Consider the following 17,324-nt stretch of genomic DNA (forward strand, 5'->3'; position numbering starts at 1 on the left):
ATTTAGTTATAAGTTGGCACAGTGGATAGGCCTTGAAAAACTGAACACAGATCAACCGAGAAAACAGGAAGAAGTTGTGTGGAACTACGAAAAAAATAAGCAAAATATACAAACTGAGTAGTCCATGTGCAAGATATGCAACATCAAGGATAGTGCGAGCTCAGGAGCGCTGTGGTCCTGTTGTTAGCGTGAGCAGCTGCAGAATGAGAGGTCCTTGATTCAAGTCTTCCCTCAAGTGAAAAGTTTACTTTCTTTATTTTCGCAAAGTTATGATCTGTCCGTTCGTTCATTGAGGTCTCTGTTCACTGTAATAAGTTTAGTGTCTGTGTTTTGCGACCGAACCGCAAAACCGTGCGATTAGTAGACGAAAGGACGCACCTCTCCAATGGGAACCGAAAACATTTGATCGCAAGGTCATAGGTCAACTGATTCCTCCACAGGAAAACACGTCTGATATATTCTATACGACACTGGTGACGGCATGTGCGTCACATGACAGGAATATGTTGTCGACCCACCTAATTTGTACACTTGTTGAATGGGTAAAAAGATTCTTCTCACTTGCCCGATTCAGGTTTTCTTGCGGATGTGATAATCACTCCCAAAAAAGTGATGAAAACATAAGACTTTGTCACATAAACTGCAACAAATGAATGCAACAGTCGCATAGTTTTCCCTGTGCTCTGTCAAAACAGATGTTTTTAATGTTTTCAAATTTTTCTGTGTGTAGACCGTCAAATCCTGCATATGTCTAAGCAAATCTGAACATGTCCTGGAATTTTGGAGAGTGAAGTTGATTATGTGTGAGTGCCTGAACTTTGATAATTGTCTGAAAATAAAAAATTAAACTTTTCACTCGAGGGAAGACTTGAACTAAGGACCTCTTGTTCCGCAGCTGCTCACGCTAACCACGGGACCACGCCGCTCCTGAGCTCACACTCTCCTTGATGTTGCCTGTCTTGCACATGGACTACTCAGTTTGTATGTTTTGCTTATTTTTTTCATAGTTCCACACAACTTCTTCCTGTTTTCTCGATTGAGCTGTGTTCAGTTTTTCAAGGCCTATCCACTGTGACTAAATCTGAGGGGGGGTGCGATGGGGAGGTTCCCTTGTGAGTAGCACTGTGCTGTAGTGGTTATGATACTAAACTGTTGCATGGAGGGTCATGAGTTCAAAACCCACCTGGACTGTACAATTTTAATTGATATATTCGGTTTGAGTACATTCTAGAAGTATCCACAAATGTCAAGAATCATTGTACTGGAATGTTCTGTAGCTATATATATACTGTATATGTTCTGGCCAGAGGCAGTTCGCTCCGTATTCTTGTATGTGCAAGTGCTGAATAAACCTTCGTTAAGTGAAGTTAGTGTTCATCATTCATCTAATTACACCTTCTTCTACGTGACAACATAACCATAATCTGAGCTCAGACATAATGAGATATGTCGAACAGAGTGACTTCCTCCATGCCAATACATACCATATGTTCCGAAAACATTGACCATGTGAATCCGAACTCACTTTTCTCACATGACATCCTGAAATCTGTGGATAAAGGCAGTCACATAGATGCTGTATATCTTGATTTCTGAAAATCGTTTGTATCAGTACCACACTTATTATTGGTAGTAAGACTGTATGGCGTAAGACGCAAAATTGTGACTGGGTGGAGGATATCATGATAGAGAGAATGAGCATGTCATCTTGGATGGGGGGTCATCAACAGATATAGGGTGTGCCCCAGGGAAGTGTGTTTGGATCTGTGGTCTTCATGTTGTATATTAATGACATGTCAGAGAATATTAATAGTAACCTCAGACTTTTTGCTGATATTTAGTTGTCTATACTGGAAAAATGTCTGAGAAAAGCTGTATAAATATTCAGTTGGATCTTGAAAAGATTTCAGAGTTGTGCAAAAATTGATAATTTGCCTTAAATGCTCAGAAATATAAAACTGTGCACTTCACAAAATGAAAAAGAGGACCACAATATCAAGTTACAATTGGAATTGTTCAACTCGTACAAATACCTGGATGGAACAATTTATCGGGATATGAAGTGGAAAGATCATACAGGCTCAGTAGTAGGTAAAACAGGTGGAAAATTTAGTTTCTTTGGTAGAATACTAGGGAAATGCAATTAGTCTACAAAGGATACTGCTTACAAAACTTTCGTACAACCCATCCTAGAATACTGGTCACGTGTGGGACATATCATTGAGTGACTAGAAGGATATTGAATGACAGGCAGAATTTCTACTTGGTGTGATGACTGGCAGCTTGCCGCAATGGTAGGAAAATGTACGTTAATGCAGATGGATAGGAAAAACCGCCCTGTAATTTTTGAATACAGCATTAATGATGTGATGCTTGACATTGCCACATTGATTAAATATCTAGGCATAACGTTGAAAAGTGATATGAAATGGAACAAGCATGTGAAGGTGGTAGTAGGGAAGGTGATTGGTTGACTTTGGTTTATTTGGAGATTTTAGGAAAATGTAGCTTATCTACAAGGGAGATTGTGTAGAAAACACTTGTGACATTCTTGAGTACTGCTTTAGTGTTTGAGACCCCTACCAGGTTGGATTAAAGGAAGACATCAAAGCAATTCACAGGCATGCTGCTAGAAATTTTAGCGGTAGGTTCAGTCAACATGCGAATGTTACAGAGATGCTTTGTGAACTCAAGTGGATATTGCAGAAGGGAAGCAGATGATCTTCTCATGAAACATTAATGAGAAAATTTAGAGAACAGGCATTTGCAGTTGATTGTAGAACAATTCTACTGCTGCCAATGTATATTCCTTGTAAGGACCTAAAGGCAAGATATGAGAAATTAGGGCGCATACAGACAGTTGTTTCTCCCTTGCTCAATTTGTGAGTGGAATAAGAAGAGAAGTGACTAGTAGTGGTACATGGTACCCTCTGTCATACACTATGTGGTGGATTGTAGTGGTTATGTAGATGTAAAAATAGGACTTATAGAAATTCAACACAGGGCAACACGAATCGTCACAGGTTTCAACTCAAATCATCACACGTTTGTTTGACCCCTGGGAGTGTGTCATGGAGCTGTTGAAGAGACAGCTGAAAAATTAGATCAGGAAATGAGGCATTAAGGCGGTAGAGAGTTTTTCCTAGTTAGGCAGCAAAATAATTGGCAGTGGCCAAAGTAGACTATATATGAATCACTGATTGCAGAAACAGCATTAGTCCATGCATGTTGATTTTGAGAAAAACGGAAAAATAACTTTGTGCGCCTGAGTATTCTATTTTCTTTGACAGCTCTATTTTACTTTGAACAGCACAGTTTCTGGTGATGTCCAGACACTATTTTCAATGGTGTAATGATTAAATTATATAATGATTTAAATGTGCGAAGTTCGTGGACGTGTGCTGTTTCTGAAATCAATTGGTTGCTGTGTTATTCAGCAGTTTATTTGTAAATTTATTACGTTCAATACAAAAATTGTTATTATTAGGCTGCATAACAGTTTCTGAAGATCAGCTACATTATTTCTCATTACCAAAATTCCTATTTTATGTGTACATAACAGATTCTGAACAACTACTTTTAGCTACAAATTACAATCAGGTAAATAGCAAGCTTACTGAAATATTGCTTGTACCTATGTCTATTATTCACTGTCAGGCCCTCTGCTGTCTACCAAAGGCCAGTTGTAGAGAGCTCTGTAAAAGGATAGGTGCTCGTCAGGGATATACGGCTCCAATTTCTTGAGTACAGCTATTTTCTTCTCACTTAGCTGTACACATTTTTCGTATGTTGCAGCCGTCGGTAGAGTTACTGTTGTTTTTAAATCAAGAAGTAAACGAAAAGTTTGCGTCACCAGGCTTCCAATGTTTGGTTTTGCAATGACGTTCCCACTACACTCACTGTTGTATTCAAATTCCATGAAGTCTGAAACGGTGAAGGATTGTTTCTCATTCCTTGTGAGCACTTTGCTGTTCATTGTTTCAAAAGACAAGGCATTGTGTTTGTAAAATTTAGGCCACCATTGTTTGAAAGCCAGTACAAACTCTGTTGAAACAACTTTAACCTGGTATTTGTTAAAGATACTTGCAGCAACAATAAGTTCTACAAACTGCATGATGCTATAAATCCTATCGACAGCTCGAATTTTCCTCTTAATCACTGCAAAGTCCCTGTCACAGGGTAAGAATGAATGGCCTTTGACCGGGAAATAATGATAAATTCTGAGTAAACGCTGAGATGCTGCAACTGCCATGAGGAACCTGACCAAAGTATTATTCTTATTCTGCCCTGGGCAGCCATCTGAAAATATATGCAGGTATTTTATGTTTGGTGGCAACTCGTTTCGTATGTAATCCAGCAGAAACGTGAGACTTAATCGGGACCCTTCTTTGCTACACCTTTGTGATAAATGTAGAATGTTGCAAATCCTGTCTTCGTGTTGTGGATATTGAATACTTTACATTGAGCTGCCGAAGGTAAAAAACTTCCTGAACTGGAATGGTAGGAAAGGACAGATATTATATAAAATCTATGGCAATAACTGCAACATCCTCGTCTTTTTGACACAATACTTGTAATTCACGAATACGAGCAGAAAACTTTGCAGCCCTGCATTTCTGCAGCGGCAACCCTCTTAGCCTTTTCATTCAATGTTTTGTTTCGTAATTTATTTTGAAGCACTTCACAAATACCACATGTCTCAACTTGTGGTCGACCAAATGTAAGTGAAAAACATTCTTTGAATATTTATAAATAAAATTCGTACTTAATATTACTTGCTTGGGGATGTCGTAATCTGAACTGCTCATGCATGATTTTGACATTAAGTTGGCTATTTAAATAATGCTGTTCTCTTGTGCCATAGTGAGTAATTTTTTGGGGATAGGAATTTATGTGATCAATTATCAAACTTATTTCTGCACCCCGATTTGATTTCCCGATGCATTTTTACCCCTCTGGTCACTAGGCGACTTTCCACAAGCAAGCAGATTGCTTATCCTCCTTACCCTTTGGTTTGTGACACCATGGATACTTAAGAAAGCTTTCTTGCATACCTCTGATCGTCCCGTGCTGGAATTAATAAAATACTGAAAATTGTTGCATCTTGGTTTGCAGCTGCCTCCTTCTGGTATTCTTCTTCGTCTTCTGGAAATATTACCTGCAGTAATCGGGCCTTGGAGATAAGAATCTTGATGTCATGTTGTAGAAAAGTGAAAATACTTCATATCTTTCCTCTTCAGGAATTCTTCCAAAGCAGTTTCTATGACATCTACAAAATTACACAGATATTTCAGTCTCACAATAAATCGTTAGTTTACTATTTTACTGACGTATAACCTCCCGTAATAGAAAATTACTTACTTGCAGTCCACACCAATGCTTTTCTTTGAAACTAACTTTCCACTGTAGTTTTTTGTACTCTAGACCTTTAATTCACGACCTTTTTATGATTTCACACTAATACTCAACATTCTTTACACCTTTTTCCCTCTTTCTACTTTCACCACCATCATGTACATCCATATCTTCCCTGTCCAACATTGCTGCACTTCACAAAGAAAAAGCGTGTGAACACAGAGATGATATTACACAACAGGCTAGCCAATGTTGGCTGCAGAAATAGCACTAGTCCTGGACAAGTGTTCTTTTTCCTCTCACTCGTAACGTTGGGACCTTGTTTGTCCCATTAAGAATGATGGACGAATGTTTGTTTCTGCATTCATTCGATAGAGGGAGCGCCATAACATGGAAATCAGCTCTTAACTCAATTTAACCAAAAAGTGGACAAGTGTTGTTTCTGCAATCAGCGATTCATATGTAATGCAGACTGGCCATAGCTAGCCAACATGTTTCTGATGAAGGAAAAAAAATTGTTAATGTTGTATATATATTAAAGGGGTAGGAAGTCATTTCTAAAGGTATTTGTCTGGAATGTAACCTTGTAAAGAAGTGAAACAGAGGATGAAAAACAGTTCAGAAAGGAAGAGAATGCAAGTTTTTGAAGTGTGGTGAGGTAGGTGAGTAGGTATAACAAACAAATAGGCACTGAATCAAATAGGGGAGAAAAGAAATTTGTACCTCAGCTTGCCTAAAAGAAGGAATCGGTTGACAGATACATTCTGAGACATCAAGGAATTGTCAGTTTGGTAAAAGAGGGAAGTATGGGTGATGAAAGTTGTAGAGAGACCAAGGCTTGACTACAGTAAGCAGGTTTAAATGGATGTTATGCCTAGATGAATAGACTAGTAATGAGAACTGCATCAAATTAGACTCCATACTGTAATCCTGAACAACAGCTCTTTATTTGTACCAGAAAATGACAAACACCAAGGAGAACATTTTTAAACAAAATACTAGCTGTTACCCGTGGCTGCACTTGCATATCAGGGGGAGGGGGAAATCACACACAGTAGATATGAAAATGAAAAATGCATCACATTGTAGAGCATTTCAAAGGATTTATCAACAATACACGTCTACAAGTGAACCATTTGTAGCACGAAGAATATCGAGTCTATATTCAATTTCTTGCCAAGTTTTTCTAACATTTTCTCTGTTATTTTTGCAATCGCATTAGTGATACAATGTTGCAATGTAGGAATATCATCCACTTTGGTTGCATATACACAGTCCTTCATAAATCCCCACATGAAGAAATCAAGTGGTGTAATGTCGGGTGAACAATGGGTCCTCCGCATCTGATCCAACGATTGGGAAATTTCTTATCCAGGAACTAGAAAACAGCCATTGACCAATGCAGCGGAGCTCCATCTTGTTGAAAAATGATGTTGGGTTGCCAGTCTTGTATCTGAGGGTACACAGACTGCTCCAACATGTCCAGTTACAATGACCCATTCACTGTTTGTTCTGCAAAGAAGAACTGTCCAACAGTCGTGTTGTGCATTAGCCCACACCAGACGTTTAGTTTAGGGCTATCACGAACATGTTCAGTGACAACATGTAGATTTTGCGAACCCCAAATCCAGACATTAGATGAAAGTTTGCCTCATCTGAGAATAAACATCTTTCCAGGAAGCTGGTATCCATATAAATACAGTGCACATTTTTGTCGGCATGATTTGTTGTTCAGCGTCAGATGTTGCAGAATTTACACTATGTAAGCACACATATGAAGATGCTGGTGAACTACACGATGCAATGTTGATCAAGGTACATCAAGTTGCCTAGATGCTTGACGAATTGACTTACGTGGGCTTCTGAGAAACGTCTGTCTGATATCCTCCACAGTCTCTTCTCAAACTGCGAAACATGCACTGCCAGAATGTTTCAGAACACTTCCTGTTGCCAGAAACTTCCTATACCATTCCTTAATTGTTTTCACATCAGGTGAATCATGTTCATACACACAATGATAATTTCTTTGCACAGTAATCATTGATTTTATTTCTGCAAACCACACTACTGCTTGCGCGCGCTGCTGTGGAGTCGCCATTTTCACTTCATGCGACCGTGCTGCACTCTGGTGGCGATACTTGGTACTTCTGATGTGGGAATATAAATTCTTTGAGATGCTCTACAATGTGGTGTGTTTTTCATTGTCATATCTACTGTGGTTTTTTTCTCCTGGATCCTTTAAATCAGGGAGGTTTGAGTGGGAAACCCTGTATAATGAGGTTTGAAGTTATTCTGCGATAGGCGTTACTCAATATGAGTTTGAAGATTCCCAAATCAATGGGGGCACACTAAATGAAACTCATTGTGTGAAAATCTGAGGCATGTGGATAAATAAGACAGTGGAGACATATAAACTACTTAAAAATGTTTTGCACTAACATCATGACTTGCATAATATGTGTTTTTTAATTGGATACTGTTTCAATCACATGAAATGGCTACATACAGTCACCTGTGTAATGGCATTAAAAGTAATCCTGCAGTCTCATTGTGTTTCAGTTGAGTGCACTGTGTTTCCAATTGTGAATGGCACAATGTGGCTTGTGTTCACTGCTTCTATTTGTCATCATGCCTTGAAGCGTCATTTCAAACTTCATATTGTCCCTTTATCGTAAGAAGGGTTGTCAGCACAGCCTGCCAAATTGGCATACACCATAACAACATTATTCAAAAATTTATTCACCATCGTGAGACACAAAACAATGAAAATCTGCCTCTGGGTGGTCATCTGTGACCAACATTAGCTGCTGAGATAATCACTGCCTACAAAGTATGTCTTGTAGATACACAGCAGAGAATATAACAGTACACAACTGTCTCCACAGGAATAATTTGGCCCATAGGCACTCAGTACAAAACTCCCAGCACCATGATGCTTGCTGCACGGGGTCTGAAGCACCTTGCCGTGGTTCGTGTGGCTCACCCCATCAGAGGTTTGAGTCCTCCTTCGGGCATGGGTGTGTGTTTTGCCATTAGCGTAAGATAGTTTAAGTTAGATTAAGTAGTGTGTAAACCTATGGACTGATGACCTCAGCAGTTTGGTCTATTAGGAACTGACCACAAATTTCCAAAATTTACCATTATGCGTGAAGGGTGTAAGGTGAGGGAAGAGCTGGGATGGAACCTGGATTAATGGCATCAGGTTCTCTTCATGGACAAGTCCAGGACTTGTTTAGTGCCCAATATCATAGAAGAGTCTGGGTTTTGCCAGGCATACAGTCCCATGGATTCAGCAACAAGGTGGGTCAGTATCATTATATGTGTCAGATGCCCCATCACTACTGAGGGCTATGCAGTATCATGACAGGACCCTCTGACCTGTTATTCAGTCCTACAGTCAATATTTTGGTGATGTATTTGCCTTTCAAGATGGTAATGCACAAGTGCACGGCTTCCACCTCATGAACACTGTCCTCCATGATGCAGAAATCTACTAACTGGATAGCCTGTAGTATTTTCTGATATGAATCTGATAGTACTGCCAGTAGGCACATAAAATGGAAACAACTATTGTAGCTTTAGAGCTGTTAGTACCTCCTTCAGAGAGGAAAGAGGGATATATTGCGAAAGGTTGGAATGAGAAGCATTTCAGTCAGTCACAAAGATAAGAGGGAGTTGCCTTTTGTGAATATGATAGAAAAAAGAACGGGAAGGCATCAGAAAGAGTTGCCGATAAATTAGAAGAAAAAATTTGGAAATCCACCCAATACAACACTGAAAGAACTTTCATGTACTGAAATAAATAATCTGTTCATGTTTCTCAGTCCAGTAGGCTCAACAGAAATTGTAAATATATTCATCTGGATTGTATTATAAAAATATCAGCAAGAGAGACACGCCTTCCTTTGTTAGGTATCTGGAATTCATTTTCATCAAGTGGTGTCTTTCCAAAATAGCAAAAGCATTACCACTATATAAAAAGGGTGATCGGCTTTGTATGGACAAATACTGGCCTTTATCATTACTGTCAGGGTTTTCTTTTGCAACTGAATATATTATTGGACAAAAATAATGATATTTATGGATATTGGTATGGCTTTAGGCCACAGTGCTCAACTAAAACAGCTACTTTTAGCCTGGTAACATCTATAAAATGCAGTGAATAATTAAACAGAAATCTCTGGGTTATTCTTAGACCTAACAAAATCATTTGATGTGATTGATCATTCTGTGCTCTTGAGAAAGGTTGAGCGATAGGGTGTAAGAGGCATGCCAGATGACTAGATTAAATCATATTTGGAATGTCATTCTCAAGCAACAGAAATAAAGTACATGGGAGGAAATTAACTTCAGATTCACCTTTCAGAACCATGTGCACTAAGTCATGATGTTTTTAGGGTTCATTTTTAGGTCTATTTCTCTTATAAATAAGTCATTTCCTATTAAATGTTAGGGATTCAGAGCCAGAACTATTTGCAGATGCCACCAGGCTACCAATCAAAGGTAATAACAAAGAAACTCTTACTGTGTCAGAAAACAATTTTACAAAATAAGTCGGAGTGGTTTACCAGGAATAGTAATTGTAAATCCCCACAAAACCGTGTTAATGGATTTCCAGAAAGATCAAAGTAAAAATGCATCACAACCAATAATACATATGGATGAACAAAACAGTAGTTCTATTACTGAAACTAAACTTCTTGGGTCTCATATTCAAGATAATTTTAAACGGAGTTCTCATATCACATTTCTAAAACCCAAAACTGAGCTATGTAGTAAGAATTTGTTGCAGCAACACTTGTGCTGAAACAGTTAGCACTGTATAGTCTAATTGTGTACATTCATTACTGAGGTATGCTATTGTTTGGGAAAATGTACACCAGACCAAAACAACTTTCAAGAAACAAAAAGCAAGTTATAATAATAAAGAGACAGATGAGTAAGCAGCACAAAACCACACAAATATGTATTTAAAGAACTCGAAATTTTACTCATTTCCCGCATTTATATACTGAAAGTAGTTATCCTTGTAAAAAAATTTTACTGAGAAAAGAAAACTTTTTTTTACTTGTAAAAAATCATCCGTGATTACCATACCAGTTCAAATTGTGACATTCACATTTGTCACTGCAACAACGCACTGTGCCAAAAAGATGTATATCATGCAGAAACAAAAGTGTACAACAGATTACCCAGACACATTGAACCTCTTTCTGAACTACAGGGTGGCTATAATTAAACTTTTGCTACTTGAGAGGGCCCCTATGACAAACAAGTGATCGTAGGACAATGAAACTTTGTGGTAACATACGCTAGGACATGCAGAAGAGAAATAATGAATAAACCATTCAAAGAAACACATTTTAGTTTCCACATGATAGGGGTAGCATTTGTTGATTCTGTACCATGTTTACATTCCAAATTACAAACGTTCATCAATGTGATGACCATCTGGATCTTCGACACCCTGGAACCACAGTAGATTGTTATATTGTTGTACTGCTGTCCGAAACAACAATGGTCAATGGAATGCTCTGCTGTCATGATACAGCTCATGCACTGCTTGAAGGTCACACAATGCGTTCAGCATTCTCAGCCATGGCAACAGCAACATTTTCAACAAATCAACAGTTAATTCGAACTTCTGAATTGTGTCCTTCAGCCCTCGTGGAAAGAGGACCTCTCTGTATTTCTTTAACACATTGATACTGACAAAGAGCAGCAGCAACACTGCACTGTTTTGATAAAACAGCTTTATGAATAACTCTCTGTTCACAATGTCCTGTATGGTAAGACATTAGTCGTCCCAGCTGAGTTCATTAATGATGCTGCAACCCTTAACCCATCTGACCTCCCCACTTTTGTCGAGCATGTCCGGTTGCACATAGCTGCAATCCATATGCCTCTCCCATGACCACATACTTGCCCACCCCCTCCCCCATTTTTCTTGCACTTGACCATGGACTTATGGGAGTTTATTACGTTATGGAATGACACTGTCAAACTGGCACTACAGCCACGTTACTCTGGTCTGCGCTGGATATTGGCACACATTGCTAATACTATGAATATCCTCATCAATGGCTGGTACCAGACAGTTTCATTTAAGCGAGTTAAACCAGCTTGGGCAATCGAGGAATCCATTCCACCACAACCTATCGAGTTGAGTTCCCCACCATCGTGCAATGACCCGAACCAATACATACTACCCCTCTGCCTGTGCATCAACCAGGTTTTCCATGTGTTGAGCCTATGTCCATCAGCCACTCAGTGGTTGTGTGTCCTGATCCCATTCCTTGCATCACTCAGGCTCTGCATGTGATGATCTGCTACCTCAGGTACAAAAACACATTGTGTGTGACATTACATCATCACGAGTACTGTCACATACTGTTCCCACAGTGTGTTCTAGTGCCTCTCCCGAGCTACAGTATCTCCTGCTCCCTTCTCCTACAACATTCCCTACAACAACGATTGACGAGATTTGCTTTTCCGTCAATACTTCTGGGTGACCAGACGATGAGCTTTCCTTACAGCTCCAAGATGGATCATTCTTTGTCCTTTGTGCAAGGGAAACTTCATCAAGGCCACATGCACTTCACATGTAACCATCTCTTGCATGGATACAGCTGGAATAACACTGATACTCAGCACCAACAGGATGCTGAAGATACGCGAATCCCTCTGTGCCACACCTCCGACAACATCACCTTCCGTGCTGGTCCAGTTCACACATGCAGGGTGACCGGTCCATCCTCTTTATTGGTTGGCAGACTATACCTTCTGTAGTCCACCCAGTACGGACCACCTGACTCTGTGAGAAACGGTCCACCCATGCCTTTAATTTGTACTGAACATGGCATGGGTGGTCATGCTACCTTGCACAATCAATCAATACCCATCTAGTGACACACATCTCCTCATATTTGACAACACCCTCTTCCTCTCGCCAGTGCTCCACACCTGCTGGGGGTGCGAGGGGGGATCTGTGGTGACCATCAATTTCAAAGGCTCTAGAATGAGGAGTGCTCTATCTGTGGATTCAGTGAGCCTTGGATCTTGTTTTGGATTATGTTTGTTTTCAATCGATGTGCATTCTTTTCTTGTTGTTGTAAATGAATAAATAGTGTTTGATGGTAACTGTTGGTTTTTTCTGTATGGAGACTGACCAACAGCAAATGTAAACCAACAATATCATTTACATATAACAGAAATAGAAGAGGTTCCAGAAGTGGCACTCCAAATTTAATGGCTTCATAGTTCGAATAGTGTTGATTCAATTTGCTGAATCTTTGATGTTGCACTCAGTCACTTGTTTTCGGCCACTTGAGTATGATTTTATCGAGTTGTTAGATGTTCCTCTAATCCCCATGTTGTCAATCTTTGTGTGAACTGTGTTATGAAAAGCCTTAGAGATAACTGACAGGACTTCTTTCTTGGTTGTTGGAGAGAGAAGGAGTGAAGTAGGATTTATGTCAGTATTTACAGATGCTACTGGATAGTTTGTATTGTAAGGTTTGATTTCAGTGACTTACTTATACCGCTAAAACAGGTACTGAACACATTTGCTATTTATTTAGGATCAGTGATTTCTTTGCCATTACAATTCAATTTAATACTGGAACTTTGAGGAGACATACATACATACATACATTAATCCTTGTTCCATAGATCATGAATATGACATTTTGTAATGATGTGGAATGTGTCACTTTAACATGAGTTTTCTTTACACAAAATAATTAATTTTTTTTTTTTTTTCAGTTACTACTTCATATCTAAGAATTCATCTATTGAGTAAAAGGAGTTGTCATTCAGAAATTCTTTTAATTTGCTTTTAAATGTTGGTTGGCTATCTGTCAGACTTTTAATACTATTTGGCAAATGACCAAAGATTTTTGTGGCAGCATAATTCACCCCTTTCTGTGCCAAAGTGAGATTCAATCCAGTATAGTGAATATAATCCTTTCTTCTAGTGTTGTAGCTATGCACTTCGCTGTTATTTTTGAATTGGGATGGGTTATTAATGACAAATTTCATAAGTGAATATATGTATTGTGAAGGTTCTGTGAATATTCTGAGTTCGTTAAATAAATGTCTGCAAGGTGATCTTGGGTGGGAGCCAGCTATCATTCTGATTACAAGCTTTTGTGCAATGAATAATTTCTCTCTTAATGACAAATTGCCCCAAAATATGATGCCATATGAAAGCAGTGAATGAAAATAGGCATAGTAGGCTAATTTACTCATATGTTTATCACCAAAATTTTGCAATAACCCTAATAGCATAAGTAGCTGAACTTAATCGTTTCAGCAGATCATCGATGTGCTGCTTCCAATTCAATTTCTCATCAGTGCACACACCCAGAAACTTTGAGTATTCTGCCTTAGCAACAGTCTTCTGTTCATAGTCTATATTTATCAATGGTGTTATGCCATTTACTGTATAGAATTGTATAAACTGTGTTTTCTCAAAATTTAGTGAGAGTCCATTTGCAGAGTTTTCTGAAAGGCATTATTTGCAATTTCATCAGCTGATTCTTGCTTCTTGGATGTAATTACTGTACTTGTACCATCAGCAAAAAGGACTAACTTTGCATCTTCATGAATATAGAGTGGCAAGTCATTAATATATATTAAGAACAATAAGGACCCAAGACTGAACCCTGTGGGTCACCATTCCTGATACCTCCCCCGTTAGAGGATTCTGCTGGTTTTTGTAGACTATCTGTACTGTTAATTTCAACCTTCTGCATACTGCCAGTTAAGTATGAATTAAACCCTTTGTCCACTGTCCCACTCATACCACAATATTTAAGCTTATCTAGAAGAATTTCATGATTCACACAATCAAAAGCTTTTGAGAGATCACAAAATATCCCAATGGGTGATGTTCGGTTATTCATTGGATTTGATATTTGACCAGTGAAAGCATATATAGCATGTTCTGTTGAAAAGCCTTTCTGAAAAACAAACTGACATTTTGTTAGTACTTCATTTTTACAAATATGTGATGTTACTCTTGAATACATTACTTTTTCAAGAATTTTGGATAAAGCTGTCAGAAGTGAGATTGGGCAGTAGTTGTTAGCATCAGACCTATCCCCCTTTTTATGCAATGGTTTAACAATAGCATATTTCAGTCTATCTGGAAAAATTCCCAGTTTCAGTGAGCTACTAAATATGTGGCTGAGAATCCTACTTATTTGTTGGGAACAAGCTTTTAGTACTCTGTTGGAAATGCCATCAATTCCATGTAAGCTTTTACTTTTGAGTGAATTTATTGTTTCCCTAATTTCAGTAGGAGTGGTGGGTTGAATTTCAATTTTATCAAATTGTGTAGGTACTGCCTCTTCCATATACTAATGAATAGCTGGAACCTATTTTCTCTACAACACTTAAAAAATGATTATTAAAAATGTTTTCTACTTCTGACTTCTTGTTAACAAACATTTCATTGTGTTTGATAGAAATACAGTCTTCCTGTGCTCACAGTTACGCTTTTTCCCTTTTCACAATATTCCAAATTGTTTTAATTTTATTATCAGATGTACCAATCTCAGACATAATGCACATACTTCTGAACTTTTTAATAACTTTTCTTAATACAGTGCAGTAGTTTTTATAATGTTTCCTTGTTTCGGGATCATTACTCTTCCTAGCTATAAGATACATTTCCCTTTTCTGTTTACAAGATATTTTTATCCCTTCAGTAAGCCATGACTTTTTACATGGTTTCTTACAATTACATTTCACTATTTTCTTAGGGAAACTGTTTTCAAATATACTCAGAAAGGTATCATGAAATAGACTAAATTTAAAATTAGCATCATGTTCCCTGTCACCTCATCCCAGTCTAACTGTTGCAAGCTTCCCCTAAAATTTTTGAAGTGTTAAATCGTTAATGGAATGCACTATTTTGGAGGAATGTTTTGCATTACTGTATGGAGGTATGTCATATGCTGTAACTAGCTGTGCATCGTGATCAGATAGACCATTCTTAATAGGAAAGGTTTTTATTTGGTTGAATTTATCTTGGTCTGTGAAAACGTTATCTGTCAGTGTGCTGCTTTCCTCTACCACCCGAGTAGGAAAATCAATAACTGATGTCAAATTGAAAGATCCAAGTAATACTTCAAGGTCAAGCTTTCTGTCTGACTCTTTCGGAAAATCTACATTGAAATCCCCACAAAAAATAATTTGCTTCCCTTTGTCTGACAGCTAGCACAACAAAGAATCCAAATTTTTCAAAAATAGTTGAAAATTTCCCGATGGGGACCTATACAAAGCTACAATTATAAAAGTTCCTTTATTTAGTTTAAGCTCACATGCACATGCTTCTGTGTGTTGCTCTACGCAAAATTTTTTGTTTCCAAATTTTTCAGACTACGACTGATTTTAACATATATGGCATCTCTTCCTCTCTCCATAGTGTCTCTACTTACGTGTGCTGTAAGCTTATGTCCACGTACATTTACCATTTCTATACCTGTGACTATATGATGTTCAGGCAGGCATAGTACATCTATTCCACCTTGAGTCTCTAAATCTTCTATACAAACAAGGAGCTCATCTACTTTGTTTTTTAATCCCCTGATATTCTGATGCAATATATTAACGTTAATGTGAATCTTGTGATATACTAACATTATTTTTCATTGTACTGTTATGAGAATCTTGTGATATTTTCACATCACTATACCTGCCTGTCTGAACTTTTCATTAAGCTTAATTTCCATCAATGTAGAATGATTGGATACTGATCTTTGCCTAAAAAAGTACTCCCATGAGTTTCAGTGCCCCCCCCCCCCCTCCCCCTTAAAGATTTTGGTATCATCCCAGCCAGTTTACCCTTCCCTTTCCTATTGAGATACAGGCCATGTCTTGTGAAGTCCCACCTACCAATACCATCAACAGGAACCAAACCTATGCTTGACAAAGTAGCCACCCAAAGCAGCTCATCAAGCTTCATATTGACCCTCCTGACAGAGCTGTTCAATTGGGGCCAGTCATACCACATGAAAGCAGGAACCAAGCCAACATTTGTACAATTCATTGCAGATGCTATTTTTACCTGATCACACTCAATACTGTAGCCCTGATCCCTATCAATACTGTTTCTCACTCCATGCACTACCACAACATGATCCTGCTTTGTAAAACCTTTGCATAATTATCCTACATCCTCTTACACTTGGCTAAGACATGCATTGGGCTTGAAAATACTTGTGACCTGGTACCTGTCACCTAATTTTTCCTGCAAAATCTGGCCCACACCTCTTCCATGGCTACTACCTAACAACAGAACTTTCTTCCTACTTTCTACTTTTTTGCAACAGTTGGTTTCCTAGTGAAAATCTGTTGAGTGCTGACTTCACTTACATCTACTTGAGCCTCTTCCTTAGCTGACTGAGGTAGCAAGGCAAATCTACTGTTTGTGCCAATGATGAAACTGGCGAACATTATCAGCTTGCTGTTCACTATATTCCATACAGCTTTCATTTTGTTATTGGACTTATTTATATAGCAGTCATTTGCCATTACTTTAGCTTCTTTGATGACTTGTTAAAGTATCATTTTATATTTTTTTAAACATGCAAGGAATCCACTAGATACTATGGAAGACTTGGAGATCTTATGTAAACTTTGCTTTCCAGCACGACATTTTTTACGCCTGTTGCCAGACAGCAGTTTTTTCTGTTAAGCCTACTACACTTGATTTTCTGATTTTTATTGCAAATGACATGTTAAAATAATGTGTAAAGATATCCATAAATACACTCCTGGAAATGGAAAAAAGAACACATTGACACCGGTGTGTCAGACCCACCATACTTGCTCCGGACACTGCGAGAGGGCTGTACAAGCAATGATCACACGCACGGCACAGCGGACACACCAGGAACCGCGGTGTTGGCCGTCGAATGGCGCTAGCTGCCTGCGCAGCATTTGTGCACCGCCGCCGTCAG

The sequence above is a fragment of the Schistocerca americana genome, chromosome 2 (genome assembly GCF_021461395.2).
Source record: "Schistocerca americana isolate TAMUIC-IGC-003095 chromosome 2, iqSchAmer2.1, whole genome shotgun sequence".
Lineage (NCBI taxonomy): Eukaryota > Metazoa > Arthropoda > Insecta > Orthoptera > Acrididae > Schistocerca > Schistocerca americana.